The sequence below is a fragment of the Ceratotherium simum genome, chromosome 23 (assembly GCF_057802395.1).
Source record: "Ceratotherium simum simum isolate JZ-2026a chromosome 23, ASM5780239v1, whole genome shotgun sequence".
NCBI lineage: Eukaryota > Metazoa > Chordata > Mammalia > Perissodactyla > Rhinocerotidae > Ceratotherium > Ceratotherium simum.
Window position 1 is genome coordinate 21,201,944 of NC_141922.1, and position 25,293 is coordinate 21,227,236.

At 40.1% G+C, this 25,293-nt stretch overlaps 1 protein-coding gene and 1 pseudogene across 5 annotated transcripts in view; both read right to left on the reverse strand.

Moving 5' to 3' along the window:
* COL14A1 (collagen type XIV alpha 1 chain) overlaps positions 1-25,293 on the reverse strand; it is a 227,104-nt gene that overhangs the window by 196,323 nt on the left and 5,488 nt on the right. For 2 of the 5 annotated variants that reach the window (XM_087447499.1, XM_087447496.1), the window contains exon 1: positions 17,388-17,537. The exons of 1 other annotated variant lie outside the window; for it this stretch is intronic. The gene's annotated coding sequence lies outside the window, so the exon portion shown is untranslated. Of the gene's footprint in view, positions 1-15,909; positions 16,030-17,387; positions 17,538-25,293 lie in introns of those variants that run through there. 2 more of the 5 variants (XM_087447500.1, XM_087447498.1) reach the window with 2 other exon arrangements.
* Positions 2,900-3,971, reverse strand: LOC101390831 (protein limb expression 1 homolog pseudogene; annotated as a pseudogene).

Here is a 25,293-nt window from a genome sequence, read left to right on the forward strand (position 1 = left end):
CACTTTTTGCTATCTACTTTTCCCTTACTGAAGTGTGAATATTTTCTGATGACAGTAAATATCCTGTTAATATATATGGCTGTAGCACAATCTATTTATTATCTATCTCTATTTGGAAATTTAGTTTATTTCCAAATTTCCCTAATACACATAACATTGCAATAAACATCATTATTCACAACTCCTTGAATACACGACTATTGATTTCCTTTGGCTAAATTCTCAATTATGGAAACGCTAAGTAAAACGATGTGTTTTTAAGATTTTTGAAAGATGTGTACATAATGCCCTATAGAAAATTATGCTGAGTTCCGTGTGCACCAGCATCTTATATGAGTACCACATCACATCACTTCCACCATCACAAGGGTTAACTGTTTTCAATATATGTTGATTTGATAGGTAAAATGTGATTATCACAATATCATCTTAATTTGATTTATTTACAATCAGTAAAATGTAACATTTTGTGTTGGTTGGCTATTTATACTTTTTATAAAATATCCATTCATATCTTTTAATGATTTTATCATTGATTTATAAGAAATCTGTACATATTATTATTATTATTTTTTTTTTTTGCAGTAACATTGGTTTATTGCAGTAACATTGGTTTATAACATTGTAAAAATTTCAGGTGTACATCACTGTACTTCTATTTCTGCATAGATTACATCATGTTCACCACCAAAATACTAATTACAACCCATCACCACACACATGTACCGAATTATCCCTCTCACCCTCCTCCCTCCCCCCTTCCCCTCTGGTAACCAGAGGATGTGGAGAGAAGGGAACTCTCATACACTGCTGGTGGGAGTGCAAACTGGTGCAGCCACTATGGGAAACAGTATGGAGATTCCTCAAAAAATCAAGGATAGAACTACCATATGATCCAGCCATCCCACTGCTGGGTATTTATCCAAAGAACTTGAAAACACCAATTTGTACAGGTACATGCACCCATGTGTTCATTGCAGCGTTATTCACAATAGCCAAGACTTGGAAGCAACCTAAGTGCCCATCAAGGGACGAATGGATAAAGAAGCTGTGGTATATAGACACAATGGAATACTACTCAGCCATAAGCAATGATGAAATCCAGCCATTTGTGACAACATGGATGGACATTGAGGGTATAATGCAAAGTGAAATAAGTCAGAGGGAGAAGGTCAAATACCACATGATTTCCTTCATTAAGTAGTAGATAATAACAACAATAAACAAACACATAGGGACATATTATTAATTTTAACATATATATTGCAGAATTTTTCCAGTTTTTGTTTTTGCCTTTCAATTTTGTTTATTGGGCAATTTTTTTTTTCAAGTTAAGGCATCTGACTTGATCTTTTTCTGTATAGTTTCTGATTCAGTGTCATGAGTAAAATGGTCTTTCCCACCTCAAAGTATATTTCAGTTATTTTAACTTTTTAGTTCCAATGGTGAATGGAATCTTGGATTATGTTTTAATACAGAGAAGATACTGATTTTATGTATTTATTTTATAATAGACCACCATTCTGAACTCTTTCTAGCTCTCTGTTTTTTCAATTTAATCTTTTGGATTTTCCAGGTTGACAATCACATCATTTGCAATCAACATGTTTTTTCTTATTGTATAGGCTAATAGTTTTAAAACAATTATTTTACTAGAAATGCCTCAAATATTTCATCATTAATTATATTGCTAGTAGTGGGGTTTGCATACATTTTATTTTTCTGTTAAGAAAATACTTCTTGATTTTTTACTAAGAGTATTTTTTTTCCATCAGGAATGGATGCTGAATCTTGCCTTTATGATTTTTCATCTATTGAGATATTTTTCATCTTTACCTCTTAGTGTAATTAATTATTTTAATAATGTCTAACATTAATCTATCCTTTCGATACAGAAAGAAATCCTACCTATTCATGGCAATTACTGTGGTTGTTTTTTTTAACTTTAATGTAATTATAATGGTTTTGGCTTTCAGCCAAGCCATTTTCAAATAGATGGCAGAGTCATATTACTTCCTTAAAGAAGATCCTGGTAACTTGAACTTAATAATGACACTACGTTTGAGCTTCTGGTTTCTTACGTTCTTGAACAACAACAAAGACAGCAAAATATTCGTTCTCCCTTACCCCTAAGAAACAAATCAAATGCAAGCACTCTTTGTTACACGGTATTTTTCAAAATGTTTTAGACTTCAAAATGCCTATAATTTTCTCTATTATAGAGATGTGTGTGTGGTGGCAAAAATAAAAACAAACCACTCAAATTACCTATTTGCAAATTAAAAGTGAATATGATCGATTGCAAGACTCATAAAAATTGGATATTAATTTTTCTAGAGGTACAGGAGTGAGGGCACTATTCTAGGTGACATTTATCTCCAAATGAGTATGGGTTTTAAAAAATTATTATTATAGTGATATTTTAAGCCACATTAGATTTATCTAGTATTTTCATGCTATTACCACTTCAAGAACTTTGATAGATCCAGATAAAATCCCTGCTGTAGATTTGGATTATACCTAGTAGAGTGTGAGCTATCTCTTTACTTACCTAGCTTGGGAAGAGACTCTAACCCTTGTATGTTTTTTAAAATAATCCACATCGCTTATTTAATCCCAAGTATTTTTTAAATTGCTATCATGCTACTTATCCCAGTCCTGGCTGCTGTTCTTTTGAGGGAATCTACACTAATCCATTCTTTGAAATAACATATGTAATCTAGTGAGGCATGTGTCAGCCAGGCTTTAGGTTGGAGCCAGTCCTGGAAAATATTTGTCAAACAACCCTGTTTCCATTCTTCCAGTCTGAAGAGTATAATGGGGAAATTGCATCGGGTGGTTGTTGGGTCCTGTTAGAGTCCTACTAGTCTCAGATTCTGTGAACAGAATGGGTGGGAGGATTAGTGCAGCCTTCAGGTAGTAGGTATAGGTGCCAAAGCTTCTGATGACCCCCTTCAATGAACTTCCTAATGGCCTCTGCCATCCTTGGGGGCACTTGGGATCTGCCCTTGCTAGTGATAGCCATACAAGGCCATGTGGCTCAGCAGATCATCACCTAGTGAGGAAGTGTCAAGGCCACTGTAGAGCTGAGTCAAGGCTAAGCTCCAGATTTCTTTTCTAGGTAACACTATGGTTATCCTGCTTTCTTTGCTTGCTCTAACTCCCTCAAGACCATTCATTCATTGCACTTGAGAGAGGATTCCTGGTGACTCTTACTCCTTTATGATCCAGTCCAGGGCCACATGGCTGCTCATCTTTTCATCTAGGGAATATTGAAAATAGGGGACGATTTTCTGCCGTTTCACAAACGGCTTTTAGGCTTCCCTTCTAGGGCAATAGTTGGAAAATGGTCATCAGCTCCCAAAATTCCAAACATGGTCTTCCCCATATCTGATTCTAACATGATGGGCTCTGATGCTGATGCTGGGGTCATAAGCACATCTAGAGTGCCGCTGGTGCAGGCAACTGCTTCCTGAACACTTCCCATAATGAAATCCTTGGTGATCCTTCAAGAGGGCAGCTCACTGAAGGATGACCAAGACCAAGACCACTTGACTAAGTAAGACCCCTTTAGCTGCATCCCGTCAGGCCTCAGCTCTACTTAAGCAGCACTGAAAGTTGCCAAAACAGTGTCCCCCTAGAGGGCCACATAACTCACAAAGGGAGGTCCAAGAGATGGCCTGGACTTGTAGACCACCATGGCTCCACTTGGGAAAAACAGCGCTTTGCTGCTGTTTGCTTTCCCAAAGTTCCTATAACATTGACACAACATTCAAGTCTTTAGAGAGGAGAGCCAGATCTCTGTGAGGCAAGACTTGGGCAATGCTATGTCTCAGGGATTCCAAGGTTCTGTCCATCTTGGGTCTGCTGGACAAGCCTTCCGTACAGAGTGTTTTCATGCCTGAATTCTTGTAGTCCTGGACTGAATTTGTGCAGCTCATTGACGCATTGGATTACCAAAGAATCCCTTCTAATCAGACAATTTACCAGAGTCTAAAGACCCCTCAGGGGACCCTCCTCCCAGGCTAACTTATTTTCGTTGTATCTTCATATTATTGTTTTTATATAATGTGAACTTTGTACAGCTAATTTTTTGGATCTATATTAATAACTGAAATTGACCAATAGTTTTCTTTTCTTTAAAGGTTTTGGTGTCAAGATTATTCTAGCTTCATAAAGTAAAGTTAGAAAGTTTTCCATATTTTCATTGTTTTGTAATAGTTTAAGTAGCATGAGAATGACCTGTTCAATGAAGGCCTAGGAATAATTTGAGTGAAAAAATCATGTGGGCATATTTCCCTTTTTGAAACTAATTCCTGCACAATTTTTTAAAACTTTTTTCTTGTATATACATCTACTTAAGTTTTCTACTTCTCGGTCCTAGCTTGGATATTTTCCCATAAAGTGATCCTTTTTATTTTGATTTTCAAATATATCAGCACAGAGTTGTGCGATCTCTCAGTTTAAAGCATATCTTTCTGGTTACAGCTCCCTTATCAGTATTAAGGTGATGTATTCCTGATTTCTCTTCTCTTTCTGGAATAGATAAGCTATATATTTTTCCAGGTTCCAATTTTTTTGAGGATAAGTGTTTTTTTCTTGTCAATATTGTGTTTTATTTTCTGATTTATTTTTTTCTGCATTTATCATTAGGAATTGCTTCTTTTTGCTTTTCTGTTTTTATTTTATGAATTTTTGTTGTTCTTTGTGATTGTTTTGTTGTTCTTTGTGATTGTTTTGTTGAATCCTTAGTTAATGTAATACTATTCTTTTTCTGAGGCCATTAATTTTCCTCTGAATATGCTTTGGCATCATCATATAAGTTTTCATTTCCTTTTTACCCAAGAGTTATTTCAGTGAATGTAGCAAAGCATTATTCCATGAACCTTCAAAGCAACACGACTCATGCGCTTAAACCTCTGCTATTCTGGTTTTATTCCAGAGTACTACGGTATATCCAGAAGAATAAATAATTGTATTTCCCTCAAGCAAACATTCAAAAAACTTTTTCTTGTCAAGTATGTGTTTTTATAATATCCAATGACAGTCTAATATGCAACTCTGTTGTGTTGCCAATTAAAGGGAGATCCGTATGCTTTGATAATCGTATAAATAATCAAGTTAAGATCCCATAATAAAAATTAAAGAATGTACTCAATTGTGCTTAGGAGTCCAAAAAAATATCTTCCTCTACCAGCTTACTCTCGTTCCAAAATGCTAATTACTAAAGAATAGTTCCTTGGATTAAGACATTCACATTCTACATGCTCCTTAAAATTCCTAATGGAATAGGCAATACATTAAGTGCCCATTCTAAAAAAATAGACAACATATTAAGTGACTAATATATGTATATATAATATATAGCATTGTAGCCTGGATTAATTTACTGCCGATTAGGAAGCCAACCATTTGTCAGGGCACAGAGGAAATGGGACAAATGGTGAGTAAATTTCGATGAAATAACGGAGGAAAGACCCTGGGGCATCTTCAGAACCCTAACCCTTCAGAGGCAGGTAGAACAACACTAGGTGAGTTATCCAAAGGGATGTGAGTAACACGTAGGTAGACAGAAGGCATGAATACAGGGGACTTGAAAAGATATGGGAGCAGGCTCCAGCCCTATCACAACCAAGACATCAATAAATCTGCCAGTCACCCAGATAGCTGTCCACTACACCCCAAGAAAACTACAGCAGCAGAAGCACTCTCTCAACTCGAACAAAATATTCTAAGAGTTTGTTCCCCAAACATTATAACCACAGGTTTCAACTAGAACAAGGCAAAGAGAGAGAGAGGTAAGAAAACAGGCCACGTTTGTCTTTTTGGCATGCACTTTAATTTAATTTTATTTTTTTTTCCCCCAAAGCCCCAGTAGACAGTTGTATGTCGTAGATGCACATCCTTCTAGTTGCTGTATGTGGGACGCGGCCTCAACATGGCCGGAGAAGCGGTGCTTCGGTGCACGCCCGGGATCCGAACCCGGGCAGCCAGCAGCGGAGCGCACGCACTTAACCGCTAAGCCACGGGGCCGGCCCTGGCATGCACTATAAGATCAGGGGACTTTTATCAGTTATCACAGGATACTATCTTAACATAGGAGAAAAAGGTCCTTTGATAATCCACCATCCAATAGCCTGTCTCTGTTCTCATCCAAGCACCGCAGTTCGCACGTCCAGGTGTTTTGAAGCAATACTTAACCTGCCAGCCACATTGGAACTTAATCTGCATTTCACCTAATTTAATTTAAATAAATAAATAAATAATGGCTAGCCTAGTCTTGTCACCTTTTTTTTGAAAACTGAGTATTATTTATATGGAAAAAAAAAAACGTAGCCATAGTTTATCTTTAAATTCTTCCCTTTTTGTTGTTTATTTTAAATTAGGATGAGTAATATCATATTGGGAGAAGTGGAATTTTAGTTTTCCCAAGGTTTTCTGCCAAGACTCCATATTTTTGGACAGTAAAATAGGGGCAAGAAAAATCTCAATTCCTATTAAAGTGCCACAAGATATTTTAACATTTACCAAAATGTCAAGGCCTAATTTGTTGGGACTTTGCCCAAAAGCTTGCATGAAACAAGTAACTCTGCCTTTTTTTTTTTTTTGGTTTAAAAACATCATGTTAGAAATGGCTACTTAGCTCTAAGTTCAGAAGGTATAAACCGAATTTGGGGAAAGTTGCTAATGTTTAGTAGAAGTTTTCTCAAAACAGTGTCCCAATTTTGTAATCAGTAACTTAAAACTATCCCCATTCGGGGTAATTAGCCCTCCTTCTACTTCACATGTTTGTTTTATTTAATCTCATTTGTACCGTTTACAAGGAGCAAAGGCCCTGGTTACAAGCCAGTTTTATCAAAATTCCTTAAAATATTTATTCTAAAGTTTTTGTAAACCACTCATACACACACACACACAGAGACCTGCACAGACTTACACATATATATATACACTCAAACCTTGGATAATATTCTATTGAATTAGTGCTGACTTAAAAAAACCATAAACAAAACAAAATGGTTGCTAGCCATCTGGTATACCAGCCCTGAGAGAGTTCGTTATTCATAGTATTGGAATTTTCATTCCACAATCTCTTATTGAGAGTCCTACTATATAACCAAAGCTCTCTACTTGGTACTAAGGAAGATACAAAACTTCATGCTATATAATCCCTGCCCGCAGTGATCTCACTTACAACTGTATTGAAAAGGAAGATCACAAGCAAATGTATTGCAAAGCTAAATGAAATAAGTGTGAAACAGAGCAAAGAGTTAGCACAAAGTGGTAGTATGAATAGAAAACTGGGAGTTAGGAAGACAGTTCTGCCAATAATTTGCCAGGGCTCCTTCACTAACTAGTTTAACCACTCTATGACTTGATTTCTTTACCAATAAAATGTGCAAGATAACATCTACCTTATAGGATGACTGTGATAATGTACTAGAATACAGGCAGCTCTCAAAAAGTTCCAACCATAGCATATGTTAGCAACAGGTTGAAAGAACATGAAGGAAAAGGGAATGATTATAATCAATGAATTTGCTAGTTGGGTAGATACTAGAGGAGGAAGGAGATTCAAGAAGTCTTTATCTCCCCCATCTCATTAAGGTTGTAGGATTAACTTCACAAAAAGGTTTCGGCAAAAACTAAGGATCCAGATAATGACAGGGGTAAAAATTATTTGCACGGGTGAACTGCTCTAAACTTTTCAAAATACATTCCTATCCATTTTTTTTTTTTAAGATTTTATTTATTTATTTATTTTCCCCCCAAAGCCCTAGTAGATAGTTGCATGTCATAGCTGCACATCCCTCCAGCTGCTGTATGTGGGACGCGGCTTCAGCATGGCCAGAGAAGCGGTGCGTCGGTGCGCACCCGGGGTTCCAAACCAGGGTCGCCAGCAGCGGAGCGCGTGCACCCAACCGCTAAGCCACAGGGCCGGCCCAATTCCTATCCATTTTTATCATTTTCCAGATGACAGTTCTCTACAGGTTCAAAATAAACCATATGAAGACGTGGAAGACTTGACTTAAGAGCAATTCACAGACTTAGAAAAAGACTTAGCAGTTCCAGCTGACGAGTTCATGCAAAGAAGTTTTGAAAGAAATGAGGATGTTTAAGCATGTTTTAAGCATAGGAAAAACAAGAATCGGAGGCACGAAATGGATGTCTTCAAATATTTGAAGAGCTTTCATGTGGAAGATAAAACAAGATTATTTTGTGCAGCATCTGCAAATAGAACTTGAATCAATAGACTGATACACAGAGATGTGGATTTGGATATAAAAATTCTCTAACAATTAACGGGTTCTTTTCTTTCACTAGTTCTGAGGCAGAAGCTGGCTAAGCTTTACCCATAAGAGATGTTATAGAAGAGATTCCTAAATTTGTGGGTAGGGGAACTGAACAAAATGACATCCACGATGCCTTCTCCAACTCGACATTGTTAATATTTTAATATCCACCTTATGGAAAGAGAATTTTACAGTCAATTGATGATCTAGGTCATACAGGTATGTAGATAAAAAAGAAAGAACTAAAAACAGGCCTAACGTATCAGCCCAGTGTGTCGACCTTGCTTAGCATTCCTTATTTCTTCTTTCTAATGAAAATACCACCCCCCTCACATCCAGAATCATCAAAAGGGTTTTCAGGATTAGTTTATGAGGCCCTAGAGGAAATTGGTGATTATTACTCTTATCTGTTAGCATCATGACATAGTAAAAAACAACTCCATGTTAGTAACAAAGAAGACCTGGTTTTGTTACTTTTAGCTTGGTGATTAGTCTTTTTCCCCCTGAGTGAACTCTCCACAATGCATGGCATGGTGACTAGAAATCAAGTGGAAACCCATAGTCTTCTTAGCACAAAGTATTAAAGGGTAGAACAGTTCAGGAATGCCAGAGAGACTGGAAATTGAGAAAGAAAATGTCAAAAAAAAAACTGAGTCAAAACGAGGAGGAATAAAATCTACATTAGAAACTCCCCTCAAATCCTGGACATTTCAGAATGGTAAGGGTCAATTAATCAAGAAAACTTAATCACAAATGTGTAAGTATTTAATAATAGAGCTTCAAAATACATGAAGCAAAAATTGATAGAACTAAAGAAAGAAAAAATAAGCAAAGTTAGAGATGCTAACACTACTCTCAGGAATTGGTTGAACAACTAGACAAAATATCAGTAAAGATATAGAAAATGTGAACAACTCTATCAACTAATTGATATTTATTGAACACTACAACCAACAACTGCAGAATGTACTTTTTTTTGAGTGTACATGGAAAGTTTTCCAAAATAGGCCATATTCTGGGCCATAAAATGAAACTCAATAAATTTCAAAACATTGCAAGCTTACAGAGTATGTTTTCTGACAGCAACAGAATTAAATTAGAAATCAATAATAATAAAATATCTCTACAAATTCAAAATATTTGGAAATTGAACAACATACTTCTAATTAATCCATGGGTCAAAGGAGAAATCATGATGAAAATTTTAAAACTATTTGATATTTTTTAAATATTTGGAATTTTTTAGAAATTTGGAAATAAAAAGACAACATACAAAAATTTGGCAGATGCACCTAAAGGATTAGAGAGAAATTTATACGTTAAAATGTTTACATAGAACAGAAGAGGGCCGGCCCCGTGGCTTAGCGGTTAAGTGCGTGCGCTCTGCTGCTGGCGGCCCGGGTTCAGATCCCGGGCGTGCACCGACGCACCACTTCTCTGGCCATGCTGAGGCCGCGTCCCACATACAGCAACTAGAAGGGTGTGCAGCTATGACATACAACTATCTACTGGGGCTTTGGGGAAAACAATAAATAAATAAAAATTATTAAAAAAAAAAAAAAAGAAAGATTTAAAATTGATGATCTAATTTTCCACCTAAAGAAGCCAGAAAAAGAAGAGCAAATTAAATCCAAATTAAGTTTAAGAAAGGAATTAACAAGGATAAGAGTAAAAACCAAAGAAATATAAAACTAATATTAGTGAAAATTAAAAAAGTCAAAATTTGCTCCCTTGAAATATTAATAAAATTGAAAAATCTTTAGAAAGAGTGATCAGGGAACAAAGGTAGAAAACACAATTAACAATACCAGGAATAAAAGAAACAATATCACTACATATTTCACACATCAAAAAATGATAAAAAGGAAAAATATTAATAACTTTATGTCAATAAATTCAACAATTTAGCTTAATTGGAAAAAAAATCCTTGAAATACTCAACTTGCTAAAACAGACATATGAAGAAATAAAATATCCAAATATCTCTATATCTATTACAGAGATTGAATTTGTTATTAAAAATATTCCTACAAAGAAAATTGCAGCCCTGGATGGTTTCACTACTAAATTTTATCAAATATCTAAGGAAGACATAATATCAATCCCACAGGAGTCCTTTCAGAAAACAAAGGTGAGCTAGCATAATCTTTTTATCAAAACAAGACATCATTACAAAAAATAAAAATTTTCCTTATGAACATTGATACAATGTTCATATCCCTTATGAACCATATCCCTCATGAACATTGATACAAAAATACTTTACAAAATATTGTCAAATAACATTCAGTAATATATAAAAATAATAATAATAATCATTACCAAGTGAGGTTTACTCTAGGGAAGTAAGATTGGTTTAATATTTTAAAATCAATATCATTCAGCATGTTAACAGACCAAAAACATATATATATATATATAGAATTTATATATACATATAATTTCAATAGAAGCAGAGAAAGTATTTGAGAAAATTCACAACCCATTCATGATTAAGAAGAAACTCAGGAAACTAAGAATAAAAGGGAACTTCATCAATCTGATAAAGGGCATCTATGAAAAACCTACAGCTAATATCATATTTAACAGTGAAATATTGAATGCTTCTTCCTAAGATAAAAAATAGGACAAGGATGTCAACATTGTAACATTTTACCATTTCATTCAACATTGTACTAGAGGTCCCAGCCAGTGCAATAAGGTAAGAAAAAGAAATAAAAGGCAGAAAGAATGGGAAGGAAGAAGTAAAACTGTATTTATTCATAATCAACATGATTGTTTACACAGAAAATCCTAAAAAACTTACTAAAGAAATAAAACCTACTTGAACTAATTTAGGAAGGCTGCAGGACACAGATCAATAGGCAAAAATCAATCACATTCTTATAGCAGCAAACGAATGGAAAAGAAAAAATTTTTTTTAATTCCATGTGCAGTAACTTGAAAAAAGGCAAAATACTTAGAAATTAGTAAGACATGGAAGTCTTCCATACTGTTTAGTGTAAAAACTACAAAAATACAAAACTGCATTCCTGAGAGATATTAAAGAAGGCCTTAATAAATAGTGCAGTGTACCATGTTCATGGATTGAAAAACTCAATATTGTTAGGATGTCCTCAAATTAATGTATAGATTCAAAACAATCAATTAAAATCTCAACAATTCAATTTTTGTAGAAATTAACAAATTGTTTCTAAAAACTGCATGGAAATGTGAAGGATTTAGAACAGCCAAAATAATCTTTAAAAAGAAGAACAAAGACAGATGAATCACAATTTCTGATAGTAAGCCTTACCATAAATCAACTGTAATGACAATAGAGATACATATTATTCTTTTGATGTGTTACTGGGTTCTATTTGCTAATATGCTGTTTATATTAATAAGTATACTATATTAATAAGTGAGATAACCTGTAGCTTTCTTATTTTATGCTGTGTCAAGTTTTTATATCAGTATTATCTTATTATTTTTTTATAAAAATAACTTTGAAGTTTCCCTTCTTTCTGTATACAGTACTATGGAACAATTATAGTAGCATTGGTATTATCAATTTTTTAATATTTTTGCTAGCATTCAATTGCAAAACCATGGAAGTTTGGCATCTGGGGGAGGCTACTTTTTAAAAACTTTTTCAAAGTTTTTACACCTATTGTTTTATTCATAATTCTGTATAATCTAGGGTCTGTATAATCTAGTTTTGTATTTTGTTTAAAAATAAATCCATTTCACCCAAGTTTTCTAATTTATTGGCATAAAATTTTTAAATTACTATTCAATTCTTTTAATTTCCTCTCATTTTGTGATTGTTTTCCATTCTCATTTCTTATCTTTTGTATTTGGGCTCCTCTAATTTTGTTTTTTAAAACACAAACAACTGAATCAAATTCACAACATCAAAAATGTAGAGAAAGAAATGGTAAAATAGTAAGAGAGAGAACCATCAACAGGAAGGGAAAGAATTGGCAAAGTAGTAATAAGAGAAGGAGGAGGAGAGGGAAAATTATAACGATGAGCATGAGGAGGCAGAAGAAACAAAGAAAAGAATAAGGGAAAGAGAAAGAGAGAAAGGAAAATAGTATAAAGACAGAAGGAGCCAAGATCGTCTTCCTGGCCAGATACCAGGCAATGTTGCCTAGATTGGTGCTACTCAAAATACCTGTTCTGTGAACTGTTACTGGTCCACAATGAGATAAGGAACTTATGCCAAAATGTAAATCTATGCATTGTCTTGCTTCCTTCATCAAGAAAGCTTTGCTATGAAAAAATATCTCAGCTGAACTAACAGTATGCATAGTGACATATTTGATTCACACTCTGGTGCAATTTTATCTAATCAGGGGGAAGTAACAGTTTGTGGATGGGCACCAACCAGCAGACCACAATTTGTGTAGCAGTGACCTAGATCCCTCACCAATCAGACCTCCAGTGGGGTGCATCTGCCCCATATCCCATTCCAACTCTCCAGCTAACGTCATGGCTTCAGTAACTATTTTTACCTTCTGGGTCTTAGGTACTACAGGACATCTAGATGCGGAGTTGAACCATAATCAAAAAGGCTCAAAGTGCATAAAAGGCAATGAATAAATATTGATTGACTGAATGATCAATGATTGAATGATCAGGGTTGATGTGTACAGATCACAGCTGATGCACTGCACAATTTGCACTTGGCCTAGAGTGAGTGATGCTTGAAACTAGCAGACACTCTGCTCTCCAAGTTGTATGCAAAGCTGTGTTATCCAGACGAAAGGATGCTGTTTTCTTCTCCCAATGGCATGGGCATGCCCAGAGAGACCACCTCTTTCTAATTCACAGAAAGACCCTATGTAGGTTAACAGCAGCCCTGGTAATGACTCTAGTGCAAGGGAATTGACTGCAAATCAGCCCTAGGAATGCAGCTGCTCAGTCTTAAACTAGTGCTGTAAGTTCTACCCCATAGAAGGCGGAGCCGTCCCAAAAGTATGGCATAATCGGAATGACAGCTCCTTGACTTGGGAATGATCCATCACCTGGCTTTTTTTTTTTTTCCTCCTTTTTTTAAGGACTGACACAGCTTCTTGGTCAAAGAAATGGAAGATTGTTTTTAACTAAACTCTATACCATGTATAAGCAGTATAAAGGATAGCCGCACATCTCAATATAGATAGACATCCTTCAGGAAGGCTTCCCTGAAATTCCAAGGTTGGGCCAGATGCTACCCCAAGTTTCCTACAGTAGCAATTTTTATTTTCCATTCTGTAGCACTTAACACTGTATTATAATCAGATATTTGCATTTCTACCTACCAAAGTGTAATATTCACCACTATATTTTGAATGCTTAGCACAGTTTCAGTACATAGCAGGAGGAAGGGCTGGAAAGTAAAGGAAGAATGGAAGCAAAAACCCTGCAGTAGAATATCATTTTTAGATAGCAATTCAGTGCTCCTCTCTACAAAACCAGGTAGAAAGCCACCCAGGAACAAATCTTTATCCAATAAAGTGTCTCCTGAGTAGCCCTGGTTATAGACACATCCTAAGACACTCAGATGGACTCAGCAAAGCCTGGTCTCCCTCTAGATCAATTTTCATAAACAATCCAGGTAATTTCTGGGAGGAAAGAGATCCAGCACTGCTCCATAAAACTCAAAGTTAGAGACACCTGCCAGGGTAGCTCCAACAAAGGCCCACTGGCAGAAAAGTTTGTCAAGAGCATTGATGTGTCCATGGACAGCGCACAGAAGGAGCAAGTTTAGATTTCACCTGTATCTGTCTGCCTTCCATCCCCTGTTTAGTTACTAGATTGTAGGGCCTCAGCTGACATCATCCATTTCCAGTCACACACCCCTCCCCCAACCCCATCAAAGAAACTGAAGGAGAATGTGTCCAATGGGATCTGGGTTCAAATCTCATAGACTTATCTTAATCAGGTGTCTGTCACTTGCTGGTTTTGTGACCCCAGGCAAGGTAATTTATGTCCCTGAAGCTCGGTGATCTTATCTCTAAAAGAAGAATAATTACTTCCGCAAGTAATTGGAAGACTTAAATATGTTTCTAAAAGAGAAAAGGATAGGTACTCAATAGGTACTCAAAAAAAAAAAAATGCCAGCACTTCCACCACACACACACACACACACACACACACACACACTCATCACCCCCACGGGAACAGCATGAAGTTTGGTCTTCACTCAAGGCTTATTGTACACAGAGGAGTAACTGGATCCCTGCCACTTTTTATTTAGTTACAGAAGGAGCAAGAGGAGATTGTTTTCCTGACATCCAGCATTATCAGGGGCAAATCTGACAAGGAGGAATTTGTTTTTGCCATTGTCCTTTAAACTTTCCTCTCCCTCCCTCCCCCTACCCCCAGTGGCCCCTCTGTTGCCCCTGGGACCATCTAGTGTCTCATTTACCAAGGATCTTGCTCTACACAGAGTGTGGTAATCCCAGATGATTTGTTAGCTCCGCACTCAAACACCACCACCTCAGCCTGCAGCAATTCAAAAAGGCCCTGTCCTTCAAAGGAATCAGGTTACACTCCACAGGCCAGCAAAACAGCAGTTATTTGGCTGCATTAGGATTAAAATGACAGCAGTGTGGCTCTAGAATCACAGAACTGCAGAGACTGTCAGCTGAAAACTGGCAAAAGATCTTTGTGTTTTACTAGGTGACACTAGGAAGTATTTAAAAGCCAAAGGGAGCACACCCCCAAGGGCCTTTTGGGGGTGCTGGGTCTTGTCCCAGTACCCCTCAAATACCAGTTTGCTCAGCCCATTCTTAAGGCCAGCCCTGGCTGATTCTGAAAAACAAGACACGCAGGGAAGGCCCCGAGAGTTCTCTGAAATCCTCAGCTGGAATGTTAGCAGCAGAATAAGGGCCAAAGGGCTCCTCCCATCAATCCTGAAGCCTGGGACCTACCCAAAACTGCTCCAGGAATTCTGATGGGTTCCAAGAAATTCTACCCAGGGAATTACTGAGAGGCCTCACCAGTGTGGCTCCTGTCTTTTCAAAGGGACCCCCAGGAGGTCAGGGCTGCACTGGAGGTTCAGGTCTCTCCTAGCTCAGGGCTCCCCAGGCAGAGAAGGAGGAGATGCTCTGTGTTTAGTTAAAGAGGATCCTGTGCATCATGGATAAACCTTGAAAACATTTTGCTAGGTGAAAGAAGCCAGTCACAAAAGACCACACACATATTGTATGTTTCCATTTATACGAAATGTCAACAGAAAGTAGATTAGTGGTTACCAGGGGCTGGGTGGGGTGGGGTGGAGGAGAGGTTGGGAAGAAACGAGCATTACTGCTAATAGGTACGAAGTTTCTTTTTAGAGTGATAAAAATGTTCTAAAATTCATTGTGGTGATGATTGCACAACTCTGTGAATATACTTAAAACCACTGAATTGGACACTTGTATGATATGTGAATTATACCTCAATAAAGTTGCTTTAAAAAAAAATACTATCCTGAACTCTATCTTACAGTAATCACGCCACTGCCACCAGGTTCAGAGGAAATCCAACCAAGTTGCCTTTTCCCAACAACCAAAAATCCAAATGCTATCCGTTCATTCATTCATTTATTCATTCACTCGTTCTAAATTGACCAGTGAGTTCTCTGCGTGTTGAATTGGACTACCTTGTCAGAAACAGAACACCAGTTCTCACTGCACCCAGCTTAAGCTCGTCTGCTGGATTTGAATAGGGCCCCTTCACCACATGCGGCAACTAGGAAGGGTCCCCCGCCGTCCTCTGCAGGTGAAAAGCCCCAGAGCCTGTAACAGGGGAATTTCAGAAAAACTCCTTTTCATTCCTGCTCCCCACAGAGGCACCAAAGTCTTATCTCCATATTTCTTTGTTCCTGCCCCCTCCCACCCCCTTCAGCTGCTGCCAGCAGCGGACTCTCCAAAACTTCCAGAATAGAATCCAAAACTTCCAGAGGGAATGGGGCTCTCAGTAGCAGCTCCAGAACCGATTTTCGGGGGGAAATGCAGGTCCCTGCGAGAGCTGCATACGAGCCCCATTTGGGCACTTTCCCTAAGGACAAGTCCAAGCCGGCACCTAGGCAAAAGGGGCGACCCCCTGTCAGCCCTGAGCTCGCGCGCCACAGAGCATGCTTCCCGCAGAGGACCCAAGAACCCAGCTCCAAAATCGGATAGCCTGTGGTCCTGGACTTGCAGGCGGCGCCCAGGCCCTCACCTAGGACTGAGGCCACTCCAGTGGCCCCACGCCGGATCCTCCTGGCCAGGCTCTAACTCTGTCTTGCTTGTGCACGTTACACCCCAAAACCTAACTCCGCCGGATGCATCTCCGCCCAGGCGCTGCGTATTAGGAGGCTTGAAGGAAAGGTCCAGAAAAATAAAAAGGGCGGAGGTTAGGAGTGGAAAAGCCAGGGCAGAGAGAACCCTCCAACACCACATCCCGTTGGTGCATCTCAAAGCCGCAACCTCCTGGTCCCAGATACCAAAACAAAACGCGCGAAGCATCTGGGTTTCCTGACGCAAAGAGGAAGAGCGGCTACCGCCAACACCCTCCAACGATGCGCCCTGCTTGGGTGCTCCTCTTTGCGTCTAGTGCCTGGTCCCCTGCACTAATCTGTGGTAGTATCGAGGGGTGGCTGGGTGAGTTTTGTCCCCCATGATCCTCTTCGACTGCTCTCCCAAGCGACCCCAAATACAATCTAAATAAAGACAGCGTGCTTTCTATTTATATACTGCCCTCCAAGACATATCCCTAAGCCCTTTTCTCACCAGATTGTCGCCTTTACTAAACCCTTTCTTCTTGGAAAGGTTAGAGTCGCCACTGTCTCGCACCCAAAGCCGCTTATTCCCGCCGCGCGCTCACAACACCCAAGTACAGGGAAAAGCTCCCGGGAGCAACACGTCTTCACAGTCTGTGCATTCGTGTCACGCAGCACCTCCTATTCTTCCTGCGCAGTCCCGGTGCACCGTCCCATCCCACCCCAAAGGTCCCTGGACCATCCTGGGCGCGCGCTGTAGAAAATGTCCACGGAATTGCGTTGCGTCTGCAGGTGTTTCGCCCTCTCCACTTTTCCTTCCTCACGAACAGACTTTTCAAAGCCGACCCGAAGAAGGGCAGAGAAAGATTAGAACTGACCTGTGCAGAGCAAGGTTCCAGCCCAGGTTGGGGACCTCCCGGTGCCTAGGGGAGATCCAAGTGCCGCTGCACGTTGGTTCTTGGCGGTGCACCGCTCTCACTCCCTTTCCGCTGTGTGCCCCTTTTAATTAGCCTCTTTCCCTCTCCCAGTCCCCCTCCCTGTCCCTCTCCCTATCCTTCTTCCTCGCCCTCTCCCTCTCCTCCTCCCTCTCCTGCTCCCACTCCTGGCCGCCTGGAGCTGCCTCCTCCTCTCCAGCGCTTCCCTCCTGCTGGGCGCCCAGGATCTGATAAGAGGGAAGGCAGGCCAGCCGGCGGCCAATTATAGAGCGGAAGGTGGCCGCGGGGGCGGAGGGTGGGGAGGTGGGAGGCAGGCCTAAATCCCAAACACCCCCCACTTTATCTCCTCCTCCTCTGCCACCCCCGCCCCACAGGAGTTGCTCTGAGGAGCGCGCCCCGCACCGCCCACGGGCCCCTCCTCCCAAACCTGGCGGGGGCCCCAGGTGCGCGCCGCAGCGGGGTGTCGAGCGCGGGAAAGAGCCGCTTTTGCTCCTCCACTCGGCCCAGGCTAGTGTGAGGCTGCTAAACTGCGGTCGCTTTGGGAGGTCTGGAGCCCTTTGCTACGCAGGTGCTGTGTGCCCACTTCTCCGCTCCTCAAGACCACCCTTGCCGACCCGCGGCAAGAAGCCTGCGCTCTGGGGGCCCGTACTCACTGTAAAAGGGTTCCCTTCCTCCCCTCCTCTCCCTTCCCTTTCCGAACAGTTCGGAACAAGGGTTGTAAAACGCCAAAGCAACGATGATCAAACTCTAAAGTTCAGGAGAATCTTCTGGGAGTGTTGAAATGGACATTTTTGCAGGTTTAGCAGGACGAATGTCGGCAGTGGCCTGTGGCTGGAGTTCCTAACCTGCAGATTCCCACTCAGAGATCCTGCTTCAACAGGTCGGGGCTGAGGCCAGGGACTCTGCATTCATCAAACACCCTGGTAGTTCTGATCCACGCAGCCCACCCTCCGAGAGGCTCCACCCTGAGACGTGCAACACAGGAGGCCCGCCACAGCCTGGCGCCGGGTCTCTAGGGACTCGGCCCTGCGCTGTCACCCTCTGGGCCCCCTTAGAAATTCATCATCGTTACCCACTTTTGAACCGTGCAAATAAACCCACCGCGGCGTCCTTTACAATCCAGCTTGTGCGCGCACGAATGTTAGGGAGGAAGGTATAGAAACTGGGAATTTAGCAAGAACCCATTTTTGTGCGAAAATACTTGCTCGCCTTGGAAAACTGAAAAGAGGGTATTTCACCACCCCTAAAGGCTGGTGATGGAGAGAAGAGAAAGGGCAAGTGATACTCTTCAAAGGTCCCCGAACCTGCTTCCATCACGGCCCGCTGAGAATCCAGAAAGAGGGTCTGTAACGTTTAAAATCTATAAGAGGGGTCCTTCCGACATTCTAACCATCCCAATGTTAGCCACCTCCTCTGCTTTCCCCGAATTTGCATGGTGCTTCCATCCTCTTGCCCAAGCTCTGAACTTCCCTGCTGGTCCCGCGGTTGGAGTGACCAGGGCGGATTCCACAGCCCTCACTGCCGCCTTGCGTCCACTGGTCCCTTTCCACATTGGCCTCAGCTCAGCCTCAGGGTGGGGCCGAGCTAGGCGTCCCTTTGCTTCTGCGCTTCACTGAACGCGGTTCTCCGGGGTCAGGCAGCCCGCGCGGCTTTTCAGGACACAGGCCCCAAGTGTAGGGGCTCCAGACGCAGTACTGCAAGGGTGCGAGCGCCACCTGGTGTCTGCACCTGGGGTTTGGGAGAGGACGGGAACTGGAAAGAGATCCATCCACCCTAGATTGAGGCGCAGGGACCAGAATTCCTGAAACGCAGTATTTATCCCTGGAGACAACTACCACTTTGGTTAGATGTCCTTTCTTCTGCCCCCGACCCCCGCAAGTGCCTGCTTCTCTCATACTCTGTGCTGCCCTTTAACTAATAAAATGACTCTTATGTCCTTCATTTTTACCAAGAGGTAGATGGCTAATAAGTTCAGCTTTTCTTGTAATTCCCTTGGGGGAGGTAGTGGCACCTTAGCACAAAGTTATAAGCAAAGGGGGTGAAAAAGTACTTATGATGGAATTATAGAAAATTGGAAATGAGAATTCTCTGACGATTTTCAAATATGACATGTGTATGAAAATCTATATATAGCAAATAAAGAAGAATAATATTTGTTCGATAAAAATCTTATACGATAATGTATATTGATTTTGTAATGGTATAAATGTGATTTTTTAAAATCCTAACTCATCCTTCCTTCATCTCTTTAACTTTTGACTTCTTTCATTTCACTTTCAATGTAAAGACTCCAACTAATCTTCAGTCAGAATGGCTGGTTTCAATCAGTTTTCCATTAAGTTGCAGTTGTGTGTGAATTTCCAGCCCTTTCAAGGGAGAGTTTATTCAAAATTTATCTTAAGGTCAGCCCCCAGAGTCTGGTAGGGTACTGAGAACTGATCATAGAAACAAGACCAGAAGACCGGTTAATGATCTCCTCCCTCAATCTAGGAAAAACTTTGTCTGAACAAACTTGAATTTCTGGAGGCTTTTTCAAAGATATCCAGAAATTCCAGCTTCCCACAGTAATTGATTTCAGGACTCAACAACTCTTCCTAGACTCTTATCATGGGTATGTGACATGACTGTGACCTTGTTTCTCTCAGAGGACTCCACACACACCCTGTAGTCCCTCTCCTCTCAACCCCCTGAAACTTTGCAGAAAGACTTTGGACTCAAACTTGAATTGAAGTTGCTCTGCCCCTTGCTTGTGTCACTTTGGTGAAAATATTTTGCCTCTCTGAGCCTAACTTCTTGTGTATAAGAAGGGGTCATTAATTGTATCTCAGGGGGTGGTCATGAGGATTAAATGACAGATGTGTTTATAGACCTAATCCACAACAAATAATAAATGGCCACTTTATTACCCAAACTAGGTCTATCCCTCTTCTGCCCATTGCATATGGCAGTATTCTCTTCAGCAACCTCTTCCGGAAAATTCTCCTTGCAATGTTTCTCAACAGAGGCTCTATTGATATTTTGGGTAGGACAGCAATGACTACCCCAGACATTGTAGAACATTTATTATTCCTGACTCCATCACCAAATTCCAGTAGCAGCCTCCCCATTTCCTAGTCATTGTGAAAACCAAAAATACCACCACACATTTCCTCATACACTCTGTAGCAACCGTGGTTTCCAGCTTCATGGGTTATTTATGACCCCCTTCTTATACACAAGGAGTTAGGCTCAGGGAGGCAAAATATCTTCACCAAAGTGATGCAAGCAAGGGGGCAGAGCCCCTTCAATTCAAGGCCGAGTTCTACTTCAAGCCTTCTGTAACAGCCAGCTATGATTTTTCCTCAGCCCAGCGTTCCTCTCCTCTCGCTTCTTTTGGTAACAGAGAGTTCGTACTCAGCCAGTAGGCAGGCAGCAGCTGATACTAATATGCCATATCTACGAACAATAACCATGGTCCAAGCCCCTGCTCCCCTCTTCCCCCGCGCCATGCTGACTACCCCATTCCTGCTTTTGAGACTCCCAGTGTTTGTCCTGTTCTTGCAACAGCACAGCTGGTTAAGAGGGTTAACCCCCAGCGCAGCAGGGAACCTTCAGGACCCTGCCCCATAATCAGAGGCTGACGTGTCTTCTAATTGATTGATGTCCTTGCCATACCAGCTATTAAATACTTTGTATCTCACCCTAGGGTAACAGAGCTCTGAATTCTTTTTAGGAAATTGCTTCCACTCCATTGGATGCTGTTATGGTAGGACTGTCATTCAGGATGCTCTCTTCTCCTCTGGCCAAGTGTGGGCATAAACTCTAAACCAGGCCAACCAGATACTCTCTCCCTCAATTGTGAGTACAAAGTCGTGGGACAAAAGGGTGGAAAAAAGTGTTTGCTGAATTTTTATCTCAATTCATCCTAGCAATGAGGCCTGATATAACAATAAATAGCTCCTTATGCCTAGACATAGCTATAACATCCAGCAGAAACACACCGATACAGCTGTACCAGTTGTTAAAATATTGAAATACTTCCATACCAGTTGGTAAATAGCTGCCTCCCCAAACCCTGAATGTCTTCTCCACCATCTCCTTCCTGGGACCACTACCCCAGATTTCCCTTTGATCCAACAACTGAAGAGTTAGCCCTGTGCTATGGTCTGAATGTTTGTGTTCCCCAAAATTCATATGTTGAAATCCTAACCCCCAAAGATAATGGTATTAGGAGATAGGGCCTTTGGGAGTTGCTTAAGTCATAAGGGTTGAATCTTCATGAATGAGATTAGTGCTCTTATAAAAGATGCCCTGGAAAGATCCCTAGCCCCTTCCGCCACATGAGAATCCGAGAAGTCTGGGACTCTGGAAACAAGCCCTCACCCGACCATGCCTGGCACCCTGACCTTGACTTCCAGCTTCCAGAACTGGAGAAATAAATTTCTGTTTATAAGCCACCCAATCTATAGTGTTTTGTTATAGTGGCCCAAACGGAATGGACTAAGACACATACATCAGTGGAGGGCCTCTAGAGCCCTGCTCAAGCGTGGCTACTGCATCCTTTCTGATTGGGCTGTGTCTGTGCCATCTTGTTGTTCAATCTTGAATATCAGCCCAGAGCTCTAGAACATCTTTGGTTCCTGTCCTTCCTGAAGCTTTTGTCTCAGTTCTATGAACTATCCCATTTTTGCCAATTTGATTTCTTTTTCTGCTACTGAAAAACCCCAACTGAGTCAATCTTCATTTTACCAGTCCTAACGCTGAGACAAAGGACATGAGAGAGCTTGTCCGAGCTCGTCTGGAGGATTAAGAGCAAAGTCAACACTAGAATTCAAATGTCTTAATTCCCAGGCCAGAGCTTTTCCCACTAGAGTGCGCTGACTCCTTTCTAAACAAGACTAGCAAGACCACCTGTGTATAGCGTATTCACTTTACAAAATGCATTCAAGTGCATCATCCTATTTTAGTACATCGGCTCTGCAAGGTAAGAATCATTCCAGAGGTTAAAATTATATTGTCTTATTCTGTCCTTTCTGGTGTTGGGGTCTCTCCTTCTCCTCACAATCACCTTTCGTGTTCTTGAACCAGTGATGAAGACATTCCTCATCTTCTCGGCTCCATGGCCCAGATAAAAGGCAGGACTTTAAAAGCAGCCAAGTTTTTCCTGTGTGACAGCACCCTATCAGTGTATGCGTGCTGCATAAAAGGCTCTATTCATAACATAATAGGGTTGGAGCAGGCTCAAGAGATTATACCTATATGCTAACCCCTTCATTTTACAAAGGAAGAAACTGAGGTCCACTGAATTAAAATCCCCTGCTAAAATCCCCAGAAAGAGTCGGTAGCAGATATTACTAGATTCAATGTCATCTGACAATAAGCCAAGACTCTTTCCAATAATAATAATAATAATACCATAAGAAGAAGAAGCTTTATTGAGAGGCTTTTAGATACCAAACATTTTGGGAAAGCTCACATGAACTATTTTAATTTTTAATTATTACTTTATTAAAATAATTCATACATGTAATTTTAAAATTCAAATAATACTAAAAGCTTGTTAAAAAAACGTCGTCCTTGTCAGAAGTAACCACTTTAGACTCTTCTAGCAATTTTTTTCTGAAATTTGCATATGTCCATATTCCTAAGTAATGTGCGTGTGCTGCTATGTGATTATTAATCAATTTTAAACATCACTTATATATTTCCTATTATGGTAGAAGAGGAGGTAGCTCTTCTATGCTGCTACCCCCTCTTCTCCTCTTCTATCTTCCCAATATAATTATATCACAATTTTTGGTTAAATCCATATTCAGTGTTTCCATTCATATGCTATGCAAATATTATTCATATAAAAGCATCATAATGCCTTATAATTATTTTCCCTATCTATTTTTAGTTTTTCTTGAAGTTAATAGTTACCTTGCTTTTTCATTTGCTTCATTTTCTCTTTGTTTTTTGCTAATCTTTCCAACTATTTCCAATAACATTTCAGTACTAAGTTCCATGAGGTTACTTATATCAGGTAAAAATTTTTTCTTAAACGTCTCTCCTTCTCTGGACAGGTTTTCTTTTAGACCTGCTGCTCGGTTGTCAGCTTGGCCTTTGCTTTTCTACCACACCTGGAATTCCCTCTGCCTTTCTCCAAGATTGGCTTTTCTACTTCCTGGATATCATGTCTTCCTCTTTTGTAGCATATTCCCTTGTTTTGGCTTAGTACATCCTCCAGGTGTTTTCTCTGGTTAAACAGATGGTTCAACAGCAGCAGGCATGGCGATGACAGCTCTCAAAAGCTTGTCTCTTGAGTCATGCTCTTCACTCTGGATAGCTGCCCTCTACACCCGAAGCACGGTTATTATTCTGGAGGTTCTCTCTATTTCTCTCCTCTGTTGGATATCCTGGTTTCACTGTTGCACATCTTCCTAGATCGAATTTCACTCCCTCATTTTGACGAAGGACATCCTCTAGTGGTATCTTAAGATTGGTGCATGGGGAAGCAGAGATACATTTTTGAGATTTTGTAGGTATTTACTCTCAAATTTCCTTACCAGTTTGGCTGTGCATAGAAGTCTAGCTTGGAAATAACTTTCCTTCAAAATTTTGAAGGCATTGCTCCCTTATTTCTTGCTCCCAGCATTGCTGTTGTGATGAAGAAACCATTCTGATTTTTGGTCAACTCCATCCCAGGCAGAACTTGCCTTTCCCTCCTTTGAGCTCTACGGTAATCATTGTCTGTTTTCGCAAAAAAAAAAAAAAAATCATATATGACTTTGGGAGAGCTCTTCTATTGCTGTCAAGTCTGGTTGATATTTAATATATTTCTTTCTTACTTTCCCAGGTAGAATGTATGCTTCCTGGAGGCAATATAATAGTGATGAGGAGCATGGATTCTAGCACGAAGGTCTGGCACAGTTACTAACCTTGGACGAGTTACTAAACCTCCTTGTTCCTGTTTCCTAATTTGTACAATGGGAATGGTAGGAATACTTACATCATGAGCATGTTGTGACTATTAAATCAATTAATTCATCCAATCTAATTAATCCATTAAAGTCCTTCGAAGAGTGCCAGGCACCCAGTAAGTTCTCATTGTTCGCTGATATTGATTGTGCCAGACACTACTTTGTACGCTCCACTCTTTTTATTACATTCTTTTGTATAACGAGGTCCTAATATATACATGTGCATTTAAATTTACTCCTATGAAATCACATAGATAAAACATACCAGAAATAAACTCTATAAATATTTGCACAAAAATGAGTCCTAAACGTTCAGACAATAAAGAGGAAAAGCTATGTGTTTTTTTGGCTAATTTGTAATATGCACTTTTTTCTTGTCTCAATCAAAAGTGCACATCAATGAGCAGTGTGGGTGACTCTAATAGAATTGACTAATAGAATGACTCTAATAGAATTCTAATAGCTTTAATATTTGTACTTCTAGTGGCATTCAGGTTAATACAGATTCGCAAAAGTCTATAACCTTATGCTGTATTACTGCACTGAATTCTTTTTCCTCAGTATTAGATTTGCCATTATTTAAACTTGAAAGAGTAATGCTGTTTTGAAATGGGTCAATGGGGATAGTCAGTAGCCTAGCACCTTGCTTGCAGCAGGAATTTGATAAACGCTTGTCGACTTAAATTTATTTCAATAGGAATCAGAAGGTTGTTCCCAACTGGTTAAGGAAGTCTTTCTGTTTTGGTTCTTCCTGTGTAAAAACTATCAATTATAAGGCTTCTTCAGAGAAGCAGATGGCTAATATCAACTCCAACTTAGAGCCTTACTCATAATAGGGGCTTGGAAAGTGTTTGCTACATTGAATTGGATGAAATTAATCCGTTATGCCTCCTTGATTCTTCCCATGT